This window comes from Lactuca virosa, chromosome 7, assembly GCF_052849685.1.
Source record: "Lactuca virosa cultivar CGN04683 chromosome 7, Lactuca_virosa_CGN04683_v6, whole genome shotgun sequence".
In the NCBI taxonomy this organism is placed as follows: domain Eukaryota; kingdom Viridiplantae; phylum Streptophyta; class Magnoliopsida; order Asterales; family Asteraceae; genus Lactuca; species Lactuca virosa.
In genome coordinates, this window is record NC_136432.1 from 14,765,367 (window position 1) to 14,788,114 (window position 22,748).

The 22,748-nt window shown below is 36.7% G+C and overlaps 1 non-coding gene across 1 annotated transcript; it reads left to right on the plus strand.

Annotated features, from left to right (window-relative positions):
• The first annotated feature begins 22,437 nt into the window (after positions 1-22,437).
• Positions 22,438-22,544, plus strand: LOC145128068 (small nucleolar RNA R71). The gene has a single exon (XR_013716670.1). It is a non-coding gene; the product is annotated as a small nucleolar RNA R71 (small nucleolar RNA).
• The last annotated feature ends 204 nt before the right edge of the window (positions 22,545-22,748 follow it).

The following is a 22,748-nucleotide window of genomic DNA, read 5'->3' on the forward strand; positions in this document are numbered from 1 at the left end:
AATAGATTTTTGCATGTTAAACTGTTTTATCCAGCTAAAGGTTTTCAAGTCTTGTTTCCAAATCTCTTTTAAAGTATGAAAACCACTTGTTAGATTATTAAAGCTTTTTCAAAGGTTTTACCAAAACTTCTTTTATGCTTTTATATTGTAAAATGCATGCCTATATATGTATAGTTATATAAGAAATGTTTAAAGGACTTAGGAAGGCTAGCTCGCTTTAATTCCTTTTCCTTGTTTGGATGTGGCTTTAGGGTATCGGTTATCCGTCTGAAGGTCGTTTAAATATTAGTTATATATCATGTATACCTATATGGTCATAAAAGTTCTATAAGTCAGTTCAGTACCTTTGGGTAGCAAAGGCATCCTTCCATTATTCATATACATAAAATACTAGTAACTATTATGGGTATAGTTAGGAGATACTATTTACTATTTCTAGTACGAAGAATTACACAAGAGTCAGTTCATTCATGAGTCTATACGAATACATTATATGCTATATAAAGATACACTTCATTCATTTAGGCTTTTCGAGGCGTATTGATCATTCGATACCACCTGGAGTCTACACTTCATTCATTTAGGCTTTTCGAGGCGTATTGATCATTCGATACCACCTGGAGTCTACACTTCATTCATTTAGGCTTTTCGAGGGGTATTGTTCATTCGATACCACCTGGAGTCTACACTTCATTCATTTAGGCTTTTCGAGGCGTATTGTTCATTCGATACCACCTGGAGTCTACACTTCATTCATTTAGGCTTTTCGAGGCGTATTGTTCATTCGATACCACCTGGAGGCTACACTTCATTCATTTAGGCTTTTCGAGGCGTGTTGTTCATTCAATACTACCTGGAGTCTGTACTTCATTCTTTAGACTCTCCGAGGCGTGTTGTTCATTCAATACCACCTGGAGTCTGTATTTTATTTCTTTATAAAACCACAACGTCATTGCTGAAGAAAAGTATTATTTTCCCTATTTACTTTTATTTGGCATATTCTCACAAATTCCTTAAAGTATAAACTATTTTTGATAATGATAGTACTTTTAGGGGAAAATACTCCTTAGACAATAAACAGTTGGGTCTTGGTAGAAGACTGCTTTCAGTAGAGAAACTCATGCACTTAAACATAGAGCAATCGAGTTTTGGTAGAAAACTACTTTTATTAGAAAATATAGGATTTTCTGGGAGAAATTATAATACTCTGTAAATTCTAAATCACTATCTTTTATAAGATTATTTTGATGAAAATCATGTATTTATATCAATGCCATTAAATACTTATGAACTCACCAGCATTAAAATGCTGATACTCGCTTTCAAAATAACTTGTATTCTCAGGTCATCGATAGACAGGTACACTCCGGGAACTTTTGCGAAGTCAGCCTAGTACCAAGCTGCAGTTTATGTTATTCTCTGTATTTACTTTTGATGTTGTTGCTAAATGTAACCTATGTAAAATTATTACTATTAATGCAATGGTTGTTGTACTTTGATTACTATGCTTCATATGTTGTGATACTTGACATGACGTCCTCCACCCCAGAACGTTTCCGCCGTTCTGGTTTTGGGGTGTGACAGATTGGTATCAGAGCATTGTTTATAGTGAGCACAGTATATCAAATCATAAAAGATATACGACCTATAAATACATTGGGATAAAAATACTCTGACCAAGAATTATACTTTAAAATATAACCGTATTTTACAAAAGTATAAGAACATCCAGAATCTAAACACCCGAACAAAGTATCACAAGAGGAATAAGAATAAAAGTCTTTGGATGTTGACCATTACCGTCAAACCTGGGCAGTTATGTAATCGTAAGCTGGAATAAATATAACCTGATCAACTATATTTATTCGAGATGCGACTAACGTGTGCTTGGGAGTGATGTTGGTGTTGCAACAAATCTGAAACTTACCAAATAGGAATGCTAGAGCCAAACATAAAGTTTAAAATACTATGGGAGTATTTTAGGATACTAAAAGACTCACAATAAACCCAAAAGCATGTTCAGAAGATAAGAATCAAGCATGTAATTAAAATACCATAGGGGTATTTTAGGAACCATAAATAACCTTGCGTGAGAACTAAAAAGATCCTTATTGATAGACCTATGATTACAAAGTGTATACTTCCAAGATTATATATAGTAAGGATCTCATAGGCTAAGAATGTGTGGTTTCGCTTTACTTCCTTTTCCTTGTTTGGATGTGGATATAGAGTAGTATCACATATTCGAAGGCCTATCAGATCTAAGTTATATATGATTTGTGTACGCTATGTAATTGCAGCAGGACTCGATATGGATCACCCAGTGAAATGTTTAATAATCTCTTAGGATTCTTTAGACATTTCCATTCTCGCACGAAACCCTTTAGAAAACCCTATCCTCTTCAGTAATCGGTAGAAGAGTCGATACAGACCCGAAAGAAGTTCATTGAGAAGATTTCTAATTAGGAAATAAATGAACAGGGACGAGACTATTGAAACCACCATGTGCCTATACCTTTTAGGGACATCGGTGGGAAATTCGCCTGAACTTCCGAGATTCCAGTCATCCATTATGAGGTGATGACACTCAGAGTCAGAATCAGAAGTAAGGCGGAGCAGAAATTCAATATGTCTGCAAGAGAAGAAAACCCTAGGAAAATACCCGAAGAAAACCAACGCCTGTTCCAATCAAGGATAAGAGGTGGACAGAGGGAGCCAATACATGGAACCCGAGAAGTGTCTTTTCCTCGTTATCGTCACACTAATAAATCCATAAAGTAATACAATTTAGTGAGTTAGTGATTACACTGCTCACACTATGTGTTAGGCAAATCGTCTTTCCCGTCGCAATTAATACGAATAGATCGGATCTCAAAACCTCGATTGAGAGTGTTTAGCCATAAGTTTTCATGAGCCTTTTCTTCTATGATCTTCGTTCCGAACTCCTCTCAAATCTTTTCAAGGCCGGAGAGTGAACCTCTCTAATGTAAAGATAACTTAGTAGGAACGACACCCATTTTATGGCTTTCCGATACACTTACTCCTACCCTGTTACCCAGACTGCATCATAGGGATGTAGGTCGACGCTCAGATAACCATAAATCAAGGCGCGGGAAAAATTTACGCCTATCATAGTAAAGAAAGATACGTCTAGGGTTAACCATCGTCTCTCATCAGCCTGTGTTCCTTTTCGTGTAGGAAAAACCATGCCTCCGAAGAGACGTAACCAACCCGTTAGTAAGACACCGGTCCTTCAATTCGATGAAGCTACGTTCCGAGCTGCAGTTTCAGCAGCCGTAGCAGCTGTCATGGCTCACCTGAATGCTAACAATGCCAATGTTAGCAGGAGCCCTATCGGGAATCCCGATCAAAGCAATGGACCGCAGCAACCAGCACCGATGTGTAAAGTGTTGGATTAATGTCTAAGTCCATAACTATATTTGGTATGTACTTGACCCGACCCGACATGGTCCATTTGGGTTGCACTTCACCGGCACAATTTATATGGATAGTCTTTTGAGAATAGTATATTTATGATTTATATTAATATATTATAAGTTCTAATATATTAATATGGAATCATATTATTTAATTAGTATTGATCAAGAATTAATTTAGAATTAATTAAGTGATCAAAAAGAACTAATTAAATATGGACTCTTATATATATGGAATGGGCCAAGTTCATTTAGGTTGGGCTAAGCTTTCATGGATGGTCCATGGAGCTTTTAAAGGTCATCTTAGTGCATTCTTATGACTAAGAAGAGGAGTCATGAATTGTTGAAATGGTTAGATCAGGAAGATGAGTCATACTTCGTTCCAAAACAATTCTTAGAGTCATACTCCAAGATTGTAACTTGAGTGACATATCTTAAAGAAAGGTTTAAAACACTTGTCAAATGTAAGAGTAAAAGTGTCCTACTCTTGTACATTTGAAATTGGTAAGTTGTGATGTTTTGGATAAAACAAAGACCAACTAAGGCCAATTATGTGAAGTGTTTGTCTTGATAAAGAATCCGCACTATCTCTTGAATATTTGGCAAGATAGTGTTATATGTCAAGAGGATAGTGGGAGTCTTAAAGATCCTAAAAAGAATTTCAAGAACTAATCAAGAATAAAACCTGAGGTTCTTCACTAGCACACGACTTGAGGTTTATAACCTATCGTGTTGACATATTCTGTGCCCATTCCAGTTAAAGTTGGCTTTGCATAGGAGTTCTGAAAGTTCTCAATTGGTTGCATAACAACTTGGAAGCAATGGCAGGCCCTGTACTGCCAGGTGACAAGAAGTTAAGATTGCATAAGTTCAGTCCATATGAGTTTGGATTTGTCATTATTCTTGTCTTGTGACTATGGTTTTGACGATTCACATGGATAAGAACACATACACCATAAAATCTAAGGGTCATAAGGTTTCTCTCCGATTCATGAAAATGATGGTGAAGAAACACTTCCACCAAGTAGATTTGAAGCAGATGGCAAAAGGTCTAAACAATTGAGACTATGATTACGGCATCCCTTTTCATAGTTCTGAAATTATTTAGACACACATGCATGCTATCTAAGGAAAGGTGTATGATTTTGATAAAGTTTTATCAAAGCATCTCGTATCAGAAATCTGAACTTTGGTAAGAAAGTCAATAAAGTATTGATTTCTAGAAGTCCAGCTGATTTCTGAGTACATGTCAAAGCTAGTGGGAGCATAAGTGTTATGCTAATAATCATCATGTTAGTGGGAGCATGATAACTATTGTTAGTGTTGCAAGTTAGCAATGTTAATTATAGAAAACAAAAGTTTCAATTCGTGAGGCTGCAGGGATTGAAAAAGTTGTTTTGCTATAATTAAGGGAGAGGATATACTTCATTTCAGTTCTAAAGGCTTAGATTGAGACCTTAATCATCTTTAGTCAAGAATATATATATGAATTTCATGTTGGATTGGTTCAACTTAAGGAAATTCTATATATTGCGTTCTCAAAATTCGATTATGATTACGACATCCCTCTTCATAGTCAAATTTTGAAAACATGGCAAATAAAACTATTGTAGCAAAAGACTGGTCTAGAATCATGTCTTTATGTGAGACATCATGAATCGTGTACCATTTGCTTTGGGTACAGGATCGATTGCATGTGCTATAATATTTGTCATTTCTAAATTTTTCCAAATGCCCAAAGGCATTAAGAAGGGAAAAGGTCTAGAATTGGATATGACTAAAATGATTAAGCAATTGTCGAGGACAATCTGAGGTTTACCAAAGATTGGTTGCTCAGGGACAGTTGGAAGTATAGTGCTAATTTTAGAAGGACCATATTGACATATTCTGAAAAGAGGCATCTCTTATTCAGAAGTGATAGTCAAAATGAGAATATGGAGTTGTCTCCATAGGTGGAAGTTATCTGTGTAAGATTAGAAAACTTAATGCAAGAAGCATGTCCAAAGCAATGTACTTTGAATATGAGACTTAGTTTCCATGGAGTTGATCTCCATTGGAATACTGTATAATGACTGTTGACAAGTCTTTGTGACTTTGTACATATTCATTACAGGAGGGTCAGTGCATATAAGTTTAAAATCTAAACAGATTTCGATAAATGATAGGAATTTGAAATTCTCACATTTTTCGATAAGGATTTGGGAGTGTGAAATTAGAATCATTGAAATTATGTTCAATTGGTTTATTTCACAAAGTAAGGATCATAGACAAACATAGAGTGCATACTTGGTGTATGGCAAAGCTATTGTTTAAGAAAAACATAGTGTACATGCTTGGAGCATGGGACAACTAGTGTTTTTAATTCAAGTATAAAGTTGATAAAACCGAAACAATGAATAATGAGTAATCAGTATGGTGATAAATAAAAGTGTTTATTTATATTCATAGGGTTTGATACCATATTTGATTCATTTATTCTTGTGTTTCACTTTGCATGTTTTGACTTCCAGAATAACTAAGTCGCTCTTCCTGAATGATTAAGTTATTCAAACCATCCACAGTCGGTCATATGTTGGAAGTAGATATGAATCAAGACTGTCATGGGTTGGTTTGTAGAGGTCCAAGTTGGTGGACAAAGTGGTGCTACAACACTCATGAGTGCTCATAAGTTCTGAGTATTGGATTCAACCCGCGCTCATTTGAATCACTTCATGGATTTTATCACGAGTGATCATGAGACGATAATATCTTATATTCTTCAAACCTAGAGATATGAGTTGTTACTATGAGTTGGTTATACATTGATTGCATGAAAACGCATTTGGTAACTCGATGTTATAAAACGTGCCTTTGTGTATGATTCAACAAGTAGTAGAACAAGCCATATGAGTCGTAGTTTATCCATTCCTTTTACCTTCGGGATAAAAGCGATATCTGTGGGCCCCTCGATGATTTAGCGATGATACATGTGAGTGCTTGGCCAAGCCATGACTGATTTGATTTGTTCAATCAGTCAGTCATCATAAATCAAAAATTAGGAAACAACAAATGCACAGAGAGAATGATTATAATCCATGTCTCAGTCCATATGATATCTACAATGGAGGAATATATGATCCCTTATCTAATGGACAAGTCATTGACAAGGTCAGAGTTCGACATCGACTTTAAGAGCTACGATTGCCAGTTAGGTTTTGAAGTCATACTCAATAATAGTTTTAGACTTATCCAAGTGGGAGACTGTTGGATTAATGTCTAAGTCCATAACTATATTTGGTATGTACTTGACCCGACCCGGCATGGTCCATTTGGGTTGCACTTCACCGGCACAATTTATATGGATAGTCTTTTGAGAATAGTATATTTATGATTTATATTAATATATTATAAGTTCTAATATATTAATATGGAATCATATTATTTAATTAGTATTGATCAAGAATTAATTTAGAATTAATTAAGTGATAAAAAAGAACTAATTAAATATGGACTCTTATATATATGGAATGGGCCAAGTTCATTTAGGTTGGGCTAAGCTTTCATGGATGGTCCATGGAGCTTTTAACCCATGGATGCTATGTAAATGAAAGGTCATGGGTATTAGGGTTTACATGGATGTAACCCTAATCCTCCATAATATATAAAGGGGTCCTTGGCTCACAAAATTGGGACAAGTGTGTGAAAATAAGAGTGCGCCGATTTTAGTGTGCATACATATTCTCTCAAGTTCTTCCAAGGTGTTTTGGTGATTTGTGATTCCATTTGAGGCTTCCACACTATTGGGGCTAAGCTCTTAAAGCTTGAAGACATCAAGCTACATCAAAAGGTATGTCATCTAACTAGAACTTTGTAGTATAGGTGCTTCATAATATGCTAGTTAGGATGAAACCTTGGAATAGTTAATATTTGCATGTATAATAGAGAAAACATAGATCCAAGGTTTATAGGGTTGCATGTACACTATAGGAGTGTTAGAATGCTCAAAACCCAACATAAAGCCACCCAAGAACCCCAACCAAATCCACTGAAAAGAAAGTTTAAGAACGAGGAGGGAAGTACCTCAACTCAAGGACCTTCCAAAGGGCAACGAGCTGAGGTAGTCAATACCCCTGTCAACCCTTCTGCCTCGACACCTGGAAGACCATACCTAGGAAACCTCCCCTGCTGCAGCAAGTGTAACTACCATCATCATGGTATCTGTCGAGAACTCTTTTGCGTTAGGTGCAACATGAAGGGGCATACCGCTCGCTTCTGTAGAACCCCGATTGAGTTCACTACATCAACCACCAATGTGGGGACCAGTCCAGTATGCCACTTATGTGGTGAAATTGGGCACTTCAAGAGGGACTGCCCAACTGAAAGAAATGACAAAGACGCAGGAGGAGTTTAACCCTAATGCCTAGGAGAAGCATCAAAGAACCCAGTAGAATTTTGGTACGTCTCTCAATCCTAAGTAGCTAACTGAGAACTTTAATAAATCAATTCTAATTGTAATTACTCCGTCGTTAAGGCGAAAGTCGCAGCACTGTAGTAACACTTGAAAACCCATCAGGTAAAGGTATGATGGCTTAGTATATACGTTAAGGCCATTTATAATTAAGATTGATAGACCTCGAGTGAGTGATGCTGCCTTATCTCCTGTTCCTCGTTTGGTTGTGGATTTAGGGCGGAATTGCTCAGTCAACAGTCCTTTTAATATTAATTATATATGACTAGTGTATACTAGGCGGTTATAGAGAGACCTCGTGAGAAATCCATTCATGAAAAGTACATTATCCCAAAAACATCAGGACCCCTAGAGTTTCGTGTCAATTCTATCAGTCCAAGTATCCGCGATGGTGATACCATGGACGAAACCCGAGACGCTAAGAACTTGTGTGCCCTGTTCAGCGCATGGTCCTATCGATCTTCATTCCATATCATGTCGATGTTTGTTAAATTCGACACTGCAGTCAATCATGGTTCGACTTGATGCGAGCATGTGAAAATTCCTAGTGCTGTGTAAAGAGAACTTTCACCATAGCCTATGCGTCAAATAAAGGTTCTTCCGAACCTAATAAGAAAACCTAATGCGAACCGTCAGTCGTCTCTCTTATCCAAACCTTCCGAAGTACCCAGGAGAAAGGTACCACGTGCTGCTAACCAACCCCTCCTTAGACAGTTAGAACCAGAAGCGAAAGGCACTGCAGGTATCTCAGAAGACAGTAACTGCCCGAGGCCTACCCCATAGGTCCTCCAAAAAGGCCATCCGCACCGCACAATCAGGTTCGTGAATCAAGAGAAAGAACTCATGGGATTAACTTACTACTACTGAGTATATGCATTAGAGTGGTATATAATTTAGATCAATAAGATTTAAGATGTGTGCTTCCTCCCTACTCCCTGTTCCTCATTTGGTTGTGGGTCTGGGGTGGGGCCACACATCTGAACATCCCGGCGATCTCAATTATATACGACTTGCATACACCGAGTATTAGTGATTAAGCTGAGTATGAGGTCTACGACGAACCATATAATAAGACCCTTCATCCTTTCTCCCATAGAAAAGGAGCTGGAGTTAAGAGAACCACTGTGGGTTGAGCTACTCAAATGACCACAAATTCGAAATTTGTTGTCATCCCGTTTAAGCCAATGTAGCAGCCAACACCCTCAGTTAGAAAAGTAACTCAAGTCGTAAGAGTCAAAAACATTGACTACGACCATCCATTCATGCTTGATCCCACAAATTAAGCATCTCAACAGTAGGCCCAGAAACCTGAAAGCTGTGACAGGTTAAACTCTGAGAAGAATGGATGAGGGAATCAGAGGTTCTAAGTAGCAGAATCTTACGCTATCTAGATTTGATCCAGATAGAGAAAACTCGGTAACACAGGAAGAGTAGTTGCAAAGGATACTCGCACTACTCAGGCACTTCGTCCATCCCGTTACAGACAAGTAGTGCCTAGGACACAACGCCTCCTCATGCGAGAAAAAATCACCGTCACCCTATAGACGATCGACCGCATTCATCGAAGTTAATACTAGAATGCCAAGGGCCACAGGATAACCTTCGCGACCAAGAATACTTGAGGAAAGTAGGTGATAAGTTGTGTCAAGCTATATAACCCAGGTCGTAAAGAGATTTTAGACTCGACACCGGTCTAGGTGTTAGTCGATGGGTTATACAAGAACACGCGCTTCCTACGAGCTGGAGGGAGCCGACACCTTAGAGAATGGGGCATGTCTTAGAGATTTGTTGGGCTACTAGGTGTTCCAAAGAATACTATCTCTAAAGAGATAGTAGAACCACCTCCTGAAATAGCCAACCATTTAAAAAATCCCTAAGGACGAAGTTAGCCCTGACCAGAGACTGTTATCCATGAAACAGCGAAGCGAGTAAGAGAATGATTCTTTCCAGTTAGGGATCATACTGTGAAAGCATCGTCTGGTAAAACCCCCCCTATCACACCAACTTTGAGAGTTTCCGTTAGAAACACCTCAAGAGTTAGAAGTGCAGGTCCATTTTGCACTAGGTCGAGATAAATGTCACATAACCAATAGAGGCCAGCATATAACCAATACCCCCAATGATCCAGAAAACCTCCGAAAGCCAATCAGTAGGAAATGCGAATCCGAAAACGACCTGAGCCTTCTAAGAACCAACTCAGAGGACTACACTCCAGTAGGAGAGAACTTTTAGAACTTCAAAATGGCGATCACGCCAAGTGATGATCTAACCATAGAAGTACATTATGTTCTAAGTACTGAAAAGCTCTATCTTCCCAAGAGCTAAGGACCATCAGAGATTCTTGATTTGAATTGGTCCAGCATCCGCCAGACCTCAACTACTTTAGGGATTCCATAATTTCCGCCCCAAATCTATCCACGTCTCAAACTTGAAAAAAGTGATTGTCCGACGAGGCTCTTGTAATCCCACTCGACGAAATCGAAATCAATGAGAGCCTCAACTTCGTGGAAGAATCTGTAGAAATCATGGACCGAGAGGTCAAGCGAACGAAACGAATCCACATCCCAATCGTGAAGGTTCGCTGGAACGCCAAGTGTGGACCGGAGTTCACTTGGGAGCGCGAGGACCAATCGAATAGGAAGTATCCTCATCTCTTTACTCGATTATTCATACCTACTTCCTTGCCTAAATTCAAATTTCGGGACAAAATTCCCTCTAACAGGGGGATGATGTGACAACCCGAAATTTTCTATTGCCTTGAAAGCTCAGCCAGTCAAACCAAATTAGTGTCAGACTTATTCCTGCTATCATTTAGCACAATTTAGAGTCTGTTCGAGCGTTCTGAGCCCAATATACTTAAGGAATAAGTGTTGGGGTTTATCTGCCCAAGCTATAGTACGACGAACGGGCCTAAAACACATTGACCTGGAGTTCACGGCTACCACATGGGAGTTTACGGCCGTAAACTCCATGTGGGCCGTAAACTCCACCTTATATGGTGGAATGTTGGCCATTTGTTCATTCCTTCCCTTCCTTTGGCTGGAATCCTCTCAACTATCATCCCGATCTTCGTCCCCGATCTTCAAAACTCGTAAGTTTCTTGTCCCAACTAGTTGATAACTTACTTAAGCTAGTGATCTTACATGATTTCATCCGTGAAATCATTCCATTGTGTAGATCTTCAAGTTTCACCAAGAACACCAAGAACACACACTAGTGTTCTTGGCCAAAACCGACCATTCAAGCTCCTAGATCGATCCGAGTGTGTGTTCAAGTCCTCACTTGACACATAGCATGCTATACCATCCGTTCATCCGAATCACCCACGTCAGGTGAGTTCATACCCCTAAATCAACCTTTTAAATGATTTTAAATGCTTTTATGGGGGGGGGGAATACAAGTTGAACTATAAGGTTATTATATCAATCACATATGATTAATAACCGTATAGCAAATAGATTTTTGCATGTTAAACTGTTTTATCCAGCTAAAGGTTTTCAAGTCTTGTTTCCAAATCTCTTTTAAAGTATGAAAACCACTTGTTAGATTATTAAAGCTTTTTCAAAGGTTTTACCAAAACATCTTTTATGCTTTTATATTGTAAAATGCACGCCTATATATGTATAGTTATATAAGAAATATTTAAAGGACTTAGGAAGACTAGCTCGCTTTAATTCCTTTTCCTTGTTTGGATGTGGCTTTAGGGTATCGGTTATCCGTCTGAAGGTCGTTTAAATATTAGTTATATATCATGTATACCTATATGGTCATAAAAGTTCTATAAGTCAGTTCAGTACCTTTGGGTAGCAAAGGCATCCTTCCATTATTCATATACATAAAATACTAGTAACTATTATGGGTATAGTTAGGATATACTATTTACTATTTCTAGTACGAAGAATTACACAAGAGTCATTTCATTCGTGAGTCTATACGAATACATTATATGCTATATAAAGATACGCTTCATTCATTTAGGCTTTTCGAGGTGTATTGATCATTCGATACCACCTGGAGTCTACACTTCATTCATTTAGGATTTTCGAGGCGTATTGATCATTCGATACCACCTGGAGTCTACACTTCATTCATTTTGGCTTTTCGAGGCGTATTGTTCATTCGATACCACCTGGAGTCTACACTTCATTCATTTAGGCTTTTCGAGGCGTATTGTTCATTCGATACCACCTGGAGTCTACACTTCATTCATTTAGGCTTTTCGAGGCGTATTGTTCATTCGATACCACCTAGAGTCTACACTTCATTCATTTAGGCTTTTCGAGGCGTATTGATCATTCGATACCACCTGGAGTCTACACTTCATTCATTTAGGCTTTTCGAGGCGTATTGTTCATTCGATACCACCTGGAGTCTAAACTTCATTCATTTAGGCTTTTCGAGGCGTATTGTTCATTCGATACCACCTGGAGTCTACACTTCATTCATTTAGGCTTTTCGAGGCGTATTGTTCATTCGATACCACCTGGAGTCTACACTTCATTCATTTAGGCTTTTCGAGGCGTGTTGTTCATTCAATACCACCTGAAGTCTGTACTTCATTCTTTAGACTCTCCGAGGCGTGTTGTTCATTCAATACCACCTGGAGTCTGTATTTTATTTCTTTATAAAACCGCAACGTCATTGCTGAAGAAAAGTATTATTTTCCCTATTTACTTTTATTTGGCATATTCTCACATATTCCTTAAAGTATAAACTATTTTTGATAATGATAGTACTTTTAGGGGAAAATACTCCTTAGACAATAAACAGTTGGGTCTTGGTAGAAGGCTGCTTTCAGTAGAGAAACTCATGCACTTAAACATAGAGCAGTCGAGTTTTGGTAGAAAACTACTTTTATTAGAAAATATAGGATTTTCTGGGAGAAATTCTAATACTCTGTAAATTCTAAATCACTATCTTTTATAAGATTATTTTGAAGAAAATCATGTATTTATATCAATGCCATTAAATACTTATGAACTCACCAGCATTAAAATGCTGATACTCCCTTTCAAAATAACTTGTATTCTCAGGTCATTGATAGACAGGTACACTCCGGGAACTTTTGCGAAGTCAGCCTAGTACCAAGCTGCAGTTTATGTTATTCTCTGTATTTACTTTTGATGTTGTTGCTAAATGTAACTTATGTAAAATTATTACTATTAATGCAATGGTTGTTGTACTTTGATTACTATACTGCATATGTTGTGATACTTGACATGACGTCCTCCACCCCAGAACGTTTCCGCCGTTCCGGTTTTGGGGTGTGACACTTTATCCATCAAGACCATAGGGAGAACCAGATATGGGCTTTAGAGCTCAAGAAGTTGTGGGAAAGTGGCTTAATGGATTAAACCGTCCAAACCAATCCCCACAACGTGGCGGCTAGGTAGAAACTTGTCTTACTTGTCGTTTAGCAGCCACAACGTGGCCAGGGATGGCCACAGCGTGGCGACCAACTGTAGTTGACTTTTGACCGTTGACTTTGACCAAGTTTGACTTTAGGTGATTTGGGATATTTTGAGTAGTAGATTGAGGCTTGGTCCATGTGTGTTATGTAGGTGACCTGTAGAGCCAGTATTTGGAGCAACATTCAGTTAAAATATTTTTCTAACATTAAGGTGAGTTTTCTTTACTGTACTCGTGGGTCGAAGTTACCAATACTAACCCACTAGGTTGTGTTATATATCCTGGTATATATAGGATGTTGCAATGTTGTAGTGAACTGTTATATTGGTAGATCTATATGATTACGTGTAGTTGCTTGCTATTGAATGTTACTCTATATGTCGACATGTTATTGTTTGGTCAGGTTCAGGCGGTCCTGCTTTGTGCTAAAGGACAAGATACATGGGGTGGTCCGGATAGGCTGTACATCCATGCGAGGCTGTCCAGTCAGGCTAAAGGCCCGAAGAGCGGTCCAGATAGGTTGTAGGCCCTGCGAGGCGGCCCAGTCAGACTGAAGGCTCATATATGCATGTTGTTATCTGATTAGTTGTGTGTGTGTGTGGTATTTTGGGGGAACTCACTAAGCTTTGCCTTACAGTTTGATGTTTTGGTTTCAGCTACTTTCAGAGGACAGGGGAAGGTGAACGCTTGATTATCCACATCATCATGGATTTTTATATGACTTTTTATTTTCGGATACTTTGATTCATGTTTATGGTTTTGAGAAACTATGTTTTATGTAACTAACGAATTTTGAAATGGTTTGAAAAATGAAAAATATTCTCATGTTTTTGCAATGTTACATTATAAGTTCAGATTAGCTTAATTACTCAATCAACTAAAATAAACTAAAGCAAGCAAATAACTAAACACGATTGTAAGCCAAGAGAATAAAAACACTTCCATTTAGCTTTGAATCGCCCTTTTTTTCTATGGTTAGTTTCAAGACATGGATTTATTTTAGTTGGTTACCAATATAAAGTTATTATAAGTCTTAGTCCGATCTCCTAACGTTTTCACCAATACTATGCGATGGTATTACACAAGCGGGACACTAAATTGATTATTAAGATTATTGGGCTATGAATGATAAATCTAAGGTTAATTATCTATGATCTAGACAAACAACCAAAACACTAATTATATATCTTCTAAAAACTAATGTTGGTGGTTCATTCTTTTGGTTTTCATCCCTTTCATTTTCTTTACTTTTGCATTTTAAACCCTTTTCTTCTATGTTTCTTTTGCTATTGACCCCTATTTTATAAAATGACATTTTACACCCCTCTACTTTATAAAATCTCATTTAACCCATCGATTTTGCACTTTGTATATTGTCACTTTTGCCCTAAGTTTTTTGTGTTTTTTTTCTGTAGTATATATAATATGATTTTCCTATAATTACCACCCTCAACTTTGTCAAATTTCACTTTGTCCCCCTTAGCTTTAAACTTTGTAAAGTGCGTCTTCATTCATTTGGATTTAAACTATGTAAAATGTCGCTTTGACCATCGATTTTGAATTTTGTATAATCTAATTTTTCTTATTAACTTCTATTCGTTAACTGAAAAAAATTAATTTTTAATGTGCTTATATTAATGTATGACTCGGTATAAATTCGAGGTTGTCAATATTTAGAACTTTCATTCGTCAATTAAAAAAAATATATTTGTTTTTTTATGTATGTATTGGTACAAATTCGAGTTTATCTATATTTCAAAGTAATTTTTTTAATGTTTTCATGCTTATTTTTATATATTTCTCCTACATATCAATCGATCACATATACTAGGTTTTTTATTGTTTGAACTTCTATGCGTTGACTTAATAAAATAATCTTACTTGCTTATTTTTATATATACGTTCATATAAATTCAAGTTTCTTTACGTTTTGATGTAAATTTTGTGTACATTTTTGTGATTATTTTTATGTACGTTTCCTACCTATGATTTCGGTCGCATATAATACATTTTCATTCGACAGTATAAAATGGAGTTATTTAGTGGTACCGATATTCTATATTAATCTACCAACAGATGCCACAGTGTGTAACTTTTATCAATACAATCGTCAAAATTCAACTTAAACCTGTTACTGCCGCTGCAACGCGCGGCGGGTAAAACCTAGTTATGATTTAATTATGTTCTGTAGCACAGTGAAAGCAACTATCTTTATTGCCTATTGTAGGATTTGGTCAATCATTAGCTCTAGCAATTTAAGATTCATAAACAACTAGGTAACAAGTTGAAGAAATTAAAGTGATCAATCAACTACACAAAACTTGGAATCTAAGCAACAAAGATTGAAACTTTTAACATACTAGGCTTTGATATATATATATATATATATATATATATATATATATATATATATATATATATATATATATATATATATATATATATATCAAACACAAGCTAAACTAACTTCATAAAATCCATGAAAACCGAAACTAACACATAGTATTAGGGTTCGTCATTTCTAAACGAAAGTCTAATTATTTAGCTCATAATTGTAGAAAAGAAACACACAATCATACAGAAAACTAAGCTAGACATGATAAAATCTAAGCAAACCGAATGATTAATGAGAATTCCTTGCTTCAATCATTTGATCGCTTGATTTCAAATCTTCTTCTACCTTCCAAGGGTTCTTAGAAGGTTATTTTTTTACTCTTTAATCGCAACTCTCTACTCCTAAACTTCTGATTTCGATATTATACTCGATATATATAGTTTCCAAAATATGGTCACCACGTATGCGATTCATGTATATCCCGTATGCGCCAAGGAAACAGTGCATGTCCGTATAGGAGTCTTCTGATGACACGTGGGCACGACGTGAAAGGCAATATGTCATCTCGTGAAGATGGTTATTATGTTGGGATCGATAATCTTATGAATGCCACACTATGACATGTTGTTGTCCACATCATGGGAAGTGTATAATGCTTGATTTCTTCTACTTTAAGCTCCTAGTTTCACCTTCAGTCCTCCAAGTATCAAACTTTCGTTAATTTCATCTCCTTTTCCTTGAAAATTTTCTTTTTGGCTGCAAAATACAATTTTACCTTATAAGTACTAAAAATCTTTGCATTTCACCAAAATATAGCTTAATTGTATTAAAATAATGCCTATGTATATGTATATATAAGAAAATATCAAAATACCCCACACTTGTCTTTTGTTTGCCCTCAAGCAAAACTTATTTTAATACATCACGCAGAACCTTGCCCACCAATATCACACAAACCAATCTGAATTGAACCCACTAATTACGTATCACCTCAATGCATGCATTTGTGTCTAAACATCCTAAATACTTCCCAAGCTATAAATATTTACGATCCTTATAAACGCTTCCCACTTATTTTTAACAAGATTCATTTTATATATCCCTCCAAATCCATCCCCATAAAACTTTCTTAACCTCAAGGTAATTTTTGGTTAAGCTCCCAAAATACGTGTGGTAAAATAACCTAGAAAGAAAAACTACAACTTTGAATAATACACATTTGACTTTTGACAAATTTTCCTTATTCTTCACTTTCTTCAATTTGAATCTTCAATATTTGTAACTTTTGAACTTTTCTGCATACTTCTTGATCTTCATGCTCAACAAACTTTCTGCTACTTTTTTTTTCTTTTTTCACAACTCACTTTTTTCAATCAGAACTAAAAACCTAAAAGAAAAATATATGCTTAAGCAAGGGAACTTAACTTCAACCCTCATTGGTTAAAGGTATTAGTCTAAAATGCAATGACTATATAAGCTTTCATGCATACGTTTCTAGTACATGATGCTAAACTTTTTATGTCCCTTAAACTACCCAAGGTTGCGTTTTTGTCTCATGATTTCACTAGGATTGGGAAGCGATAAATACACTAAAACATATTGGCTCAACTAAATCTTAGAGTTCACATTGAATCATCCTGCATAACACTAGCAAACCAACCCAAATGCAATAATATAAAATTTTTAAAAATGAGTAGATTTATCAGACAAAATTTGCAAGTCTATATAATTAATTTTTCTTTTAAAATTCTAGCACTTTTGTAATAACTTTTATGCTTCAAAATCGTTCTACGACCCCCTACCCCACACTTATTTCATACAATGCCCTCATTTTATGCATAAAAAAAATTAAAAGCACATAAAAATAAATAAACGGGGGAAAAATGAATAGACTCTCATGGGGTAGTAGTGGCAAGATCGAATACAATTGTGGTGGGAAAGCTTCAACATCTCAAATAAATTGTTGGAACTGGACTCCTACTGCTTCTCATGAATATGCCCGATAAAGAAACCAAAAACTTTAACTTTGAAAAATGTATTGCGAAAATAATCAAATTAAGGTAATTAACTTTAGTCACGACGCGAAATAGTAGAGAACACGTCGTGAGGTCGAATGTGAGAAATTTTGAATCACTATCATCTGGTGCTTCACAACGTGACGGTAAAGTCACCACGTCGTGAGAAAGTAATCTTCAAATCCAAGATCAATTTGAATAAACCATCACATCGTGACATAATGGGAGTCACGTCGTTTTTAGACTCCATTTTTTCTGCCAAAAGGCATGTGTTGGTAAAACTTTACTTGACTTCATAATGACCCTAAGCTATTTTTAGACTCCATTTTTCTGTAAAAACTCTCTTAATCTCTTCTTCACTTGATAAGCACCACAAACTTATGAAAAGTTGTGATCTTCGATTGTTAACTTTCAACTCTTACGACTTTTCTCGACAATGAAATAATTTTTGCGATCAACAAAAATAAAAAGAAATCCTATGATTGAAACAAGGAAACAAAAACAAACATTCGATTACAAGGTTTTAAAACAAATCAAACACACCAAAATAAAACAAATTAAAACAAACACAAATAAAACCATAAATAAAAATAAAAAGGATAAAATTCACTCGTCATCCTCGTCTCTAGCACCACTCGTTCCTGCCCCAAAATCACCGATAGTTCATAATTATCCCCAAGTAGGAATGTATAGCAATTGAGGCGGCATATGCTCCGGGCGATCTATGTGGAAATGTGAAAATAATATGTCAATCGATTGACAATGATAGTTCATGCCCCCACGAAGATTATCCAAATATAAACCAACCCGCTTTGAAACAGGTCCTTTGAAACTCCACACCCTCTATTATGGGAGTGGTGGTGCTCTTCCTTCTCCTCATGCTCGCACATTTCTCCTTCCTCTCATTATTTACTCTTCCACGCGTTCTATTCACAACTCCTCGTCATCCGGGGTATTCAATAAATTCCTTCTATGTTCACCACCACCCTCATTGACTCTAAGTAGTTCATGGTAAGATTGCTACCTTCAATGCATGTTAACGTACGAACCAAGCCTGGAATATATATACCATATGATTTTGCCAAGCACGTCACGAAATGCCCACCCGCAATTGGGCTTCCTGCTCATGAATTAACTATTTTCTCCCCCAAAAATTTAGCAAGAAAGTGGAGGATATTGCGGAAAACACCCGGTGCCAAGATGGTCCATAGATAAAAAAGATTGAGGCTAGTAACCTTACCGCCATGGTTATTATTATTAATACTAAAAGTAACAAGGCGGTGGATAAGGTTGTGAATTGGACAACGAGTTTGACTCTCTTGTGAGATACTCGAGTTGTAGTTACCTTTTGCAATAGTATACTAAAACCCATAATTATTGACACCTTTAGAATAATCTCTAGCTATGGTCCATAAGAATGTAAAAAATTGAGGCAAAAAGCTTCATGATGTTCGTATAAACCCATCCTTTAGGCCAAATCAACCAAGCTACACTCCAGGTATTGACCTCCAAGCCGAAACACAAGCGCTTTTTCATATTGAGGATCCTACGTATTTTCCTTAAAACACATCGTAGCAAAGAATTCGACACAAAGCTCCTTATAGATCAGTTCTTTAATGGAAAATAGGTTTCTCCAACCATTGCAAGTAATTGAAATTCCATTCGCAACATATAACTTTGTAAGGTATGGGTTGAGCCTTTCCAAGATTCCGATGTCATGTAAGTTTGCCCAATCGATAGTTTCTAAAATAGCAAATTCAAGTTTGTGTGACCATCCCAATCAGTTATCTTAGTTTTTCAAAACATCGTGTGAAATGTTGTTTGGAAACCGATAAAACGGGTGGAGGCTGGAAAAATCTCCTTGGGCTTGTTGTGGAGCTTTCCTTGGTCCCATGATAATGCAAAAATAAAGAACAAACACAACAAAAAAGAAAGGAATAGCAATCAAGTTAAAACAGAAAAGAATCAAGTTGTTTTTCTAGTGTTCATGCTATGAGCCTAAGGGCTTCACGTCATGAGGACAATTTGGCAGCATTCTGAAATTGGTCCATGTTTTGAAGAAATTAACCAAAAAGCATGAATAGGGTTTTTGTCTAATTGCAGTTCTAAACCTAGTAATTAAACATGCAAGCCTTATTGCTCAATAAAAATTCATGATTTTGACAAATAAAATGCTGAAATCGAGCCCTAAGTTTTAAGAGGCACTAACAAGAAAAATTAAAGGTATTAAGCAGGTAAGTCGTACCTTGGATGTTAATTTTAGCAAGAAAATGTGAAGAAAAAAGTAAATGAAATATCCAAAAATAGAAATGGGGACTAAATAGTGGAGTGTTCACATCGTAAGTGTTTTTGACAAAGAAATAATCAAATGCTTTAGTTTAGGGGTAAAACTGATATGGTCCACCTTTTCTTACATCGTGACCAAGTATGGCTCATGTCGTAAGAGTTGAAAACTTTCATCGGGACTCTCTTTGAACCCCACGCCATGAAAATAAATGGCCAAGCCGTGAGTACTGTGTAAACCAAAATTTTCTTCAAAAACTATAAAAAAAAATTCGCTAGAACACTCATGTGACCCCATACTTGGTTTAAAATAGAAAATGAACGAGCGACTAATCCTAAGAAGTAAAATCGAAAATGAAACAATAAAAATAAAATGAAAAGGTATGAAAAATGCAAACCAAACTCGGGTTGCCTCCCGAGAAGCGCTTCTTTTGATGGAGTCTTGAGCCGAGCTCCTTCCCGATCTATGTTGTGCCGGTTGGGAGCAGAATATCCCTCTTCTCCTTCATCTCAAGTCGTTTTGATTTTATAAGCTGTAACCCATCTTCTACAAGCTTTCTTCGTGTTTTCCTTTTTCTTTGGGTTGTCACTTGGATCTTGTTTGTGTTTGACTCCTTGAGATTTTTCAGCCACTTTGCTCTTCTTATTCTACTTATCGGGTTGTATGATATCCACTTCCATCTTGCAAACTATGGTCTCTTTGCTATCTTGTTACATCTTCTTATTACTAAGCTCTTCCTTGGATTCCACACTTTGAGTAGTGAATGCAAACACTTCAAAGGTGATTGAAATTGATGCTCTAGGCTTTGTAAGCTTCACATATTTTTTGCATTTTAGGGTTCTCCTAAACTCATAACTCCTCTTCAATTAATTTAACCAACTCTTCATGCTCATTATCATCTTCATGGTTTTCCTCACTCACTTCCTCCATGAAAAATACATCATTATTAGGTGAATGTGTGATCTTTTTGTCGACCCCGATAGTTATTACTTCTTTTCCTACTCGTAATGTAAGCCTAGACTCGTGAATATCGACTAAAGCTCTTGCGGTATTAAGTACTGGACAACCAAGAATAATAGGCACCTATTCATCCTCTTTCATATCTAAAACAACAAAATCAATTGGAAAAAAAAATTCAATTTTAACCAATAAATATTCGACAATCCCCTAGGATAAGTAACCGAACGATTTACCATATGAATCGCCATTCTCATGTTCTTCAATTCTGGAAAGTGAAGCTTTTGGTAGAATGAATATGGCATCAAGTTGATACTTGCTCCTGAATCAGCCAAAGCATAAGTCTTTGTTGCATTTCCAAAACTCACATGATAAAGTGAGGCGTCCTGGATCTCCCATCTTGGTCGGTATTCCTCCTGTTACAACCATTGAACATTGTTCATTAAGAACAAATTTTCACATATTTTCTAATTCTTGACTAGTGTTGAGTAGGTCTTGAAGAAAGTTTGCATATTCAGGCATTTTTGCCATGGATTCAATGAAAGGTATGTTAATTGGAATTTCATTCACTTGTTCAATCAATCTTTTATGCTCCTGTTCTAATGGATGTTGGTTGGCTCGAGAAGGATAAGGTAATGGGGGATGATACAACTGAACTAAAGAAGTCTTAGTGTTGTTCTACTCAGGCGAGGGCATGACATGATGCTCTGCACGTTATGCATACTGGGCAAAAGAGTTTTCTTTTTCGTACTTTACTTCTCTCGGCTGTGGATTGGGCTACTTTGTGGCTGCATCAAGGATCACTAAAGGTTCAAGAATAATGTAGTCTTCAACAGGTATTGCCATTACATGAGGTTGTGGTTTTGGATTAGTTTTGCTAAGAATTAATGTTTCATGCACAAGTTTGGTTAATTACCCAAATTGAGTCTCTATATTTACTATGGAGGCTTCTTGGTTTCTCAATGAGGCATCAGTAGCATCATGACTCTTCTTACTAGATTCCTTGAACCTATTCAACATTGACTCAAAATTGGGTTTCTTCTCAGGCGGTGGTTGTTCTTTTGGTAATATCCTCGACCTGTTTTCCTATATGTTTCTTCTTTCGCCTTCTTGTATTCATCATATGGAAACCACTCTTTCTTTGGCTTCCTCCCATCTTCATCATATCAGTTACCACCAGAGTAGCAGACATGCACTTTCTAATTCCCGTTCTCGTCCAAGTCACAATCTTTTTTCAAATGTGGCCCGCTACAGCTGTCACAACCCACCTGTATGGTGTATATGAATTAACCCATCTTGATAATCCTACTATCCGTATTATCAAGCTTTTCCATCAGCGCCGCTAAGTTCTCGTTTCATGCGTCTCCATTTACTTTTCCTCTCGTCACATCTTCTCTTAGGTTATGATATTCTCATGAATGTTTGGCAAATTCTACGATTAGAGCTTTGTTCATCGATGGATCCTTCTTTTTCATTGATCCTTGAGAGTTAAGGAGTTGGTGAGTGCTCACATTAATCTCATCCTAAAAATGGAGATTTCTTGTTGAACATTGAGATCATGTTGTGGGCAATTTTGAAGTAAACCTTTCTATCTCTCCCATGCTTCGTGTAGAGATTCGCCATCCAATTGTTGAAGATTTTGGATATTCTTCTTTAATTTTTCTATCTTCAAAGGAGGGCTGAATTGTTGGATGAGCTTTTCACGGAGGTTGGTCCATGTAGTGATTGAACAAGGTGAGAGTGACTTCAACCAATCATTAGCAACTCATGTAAACGTTACTGGAAGCATCCTTAGTAACACTACATCTCGCGAAACATTTGGAACATTAAAGTAGTTTGCAATGTCCAAGACCTCGTCAATATT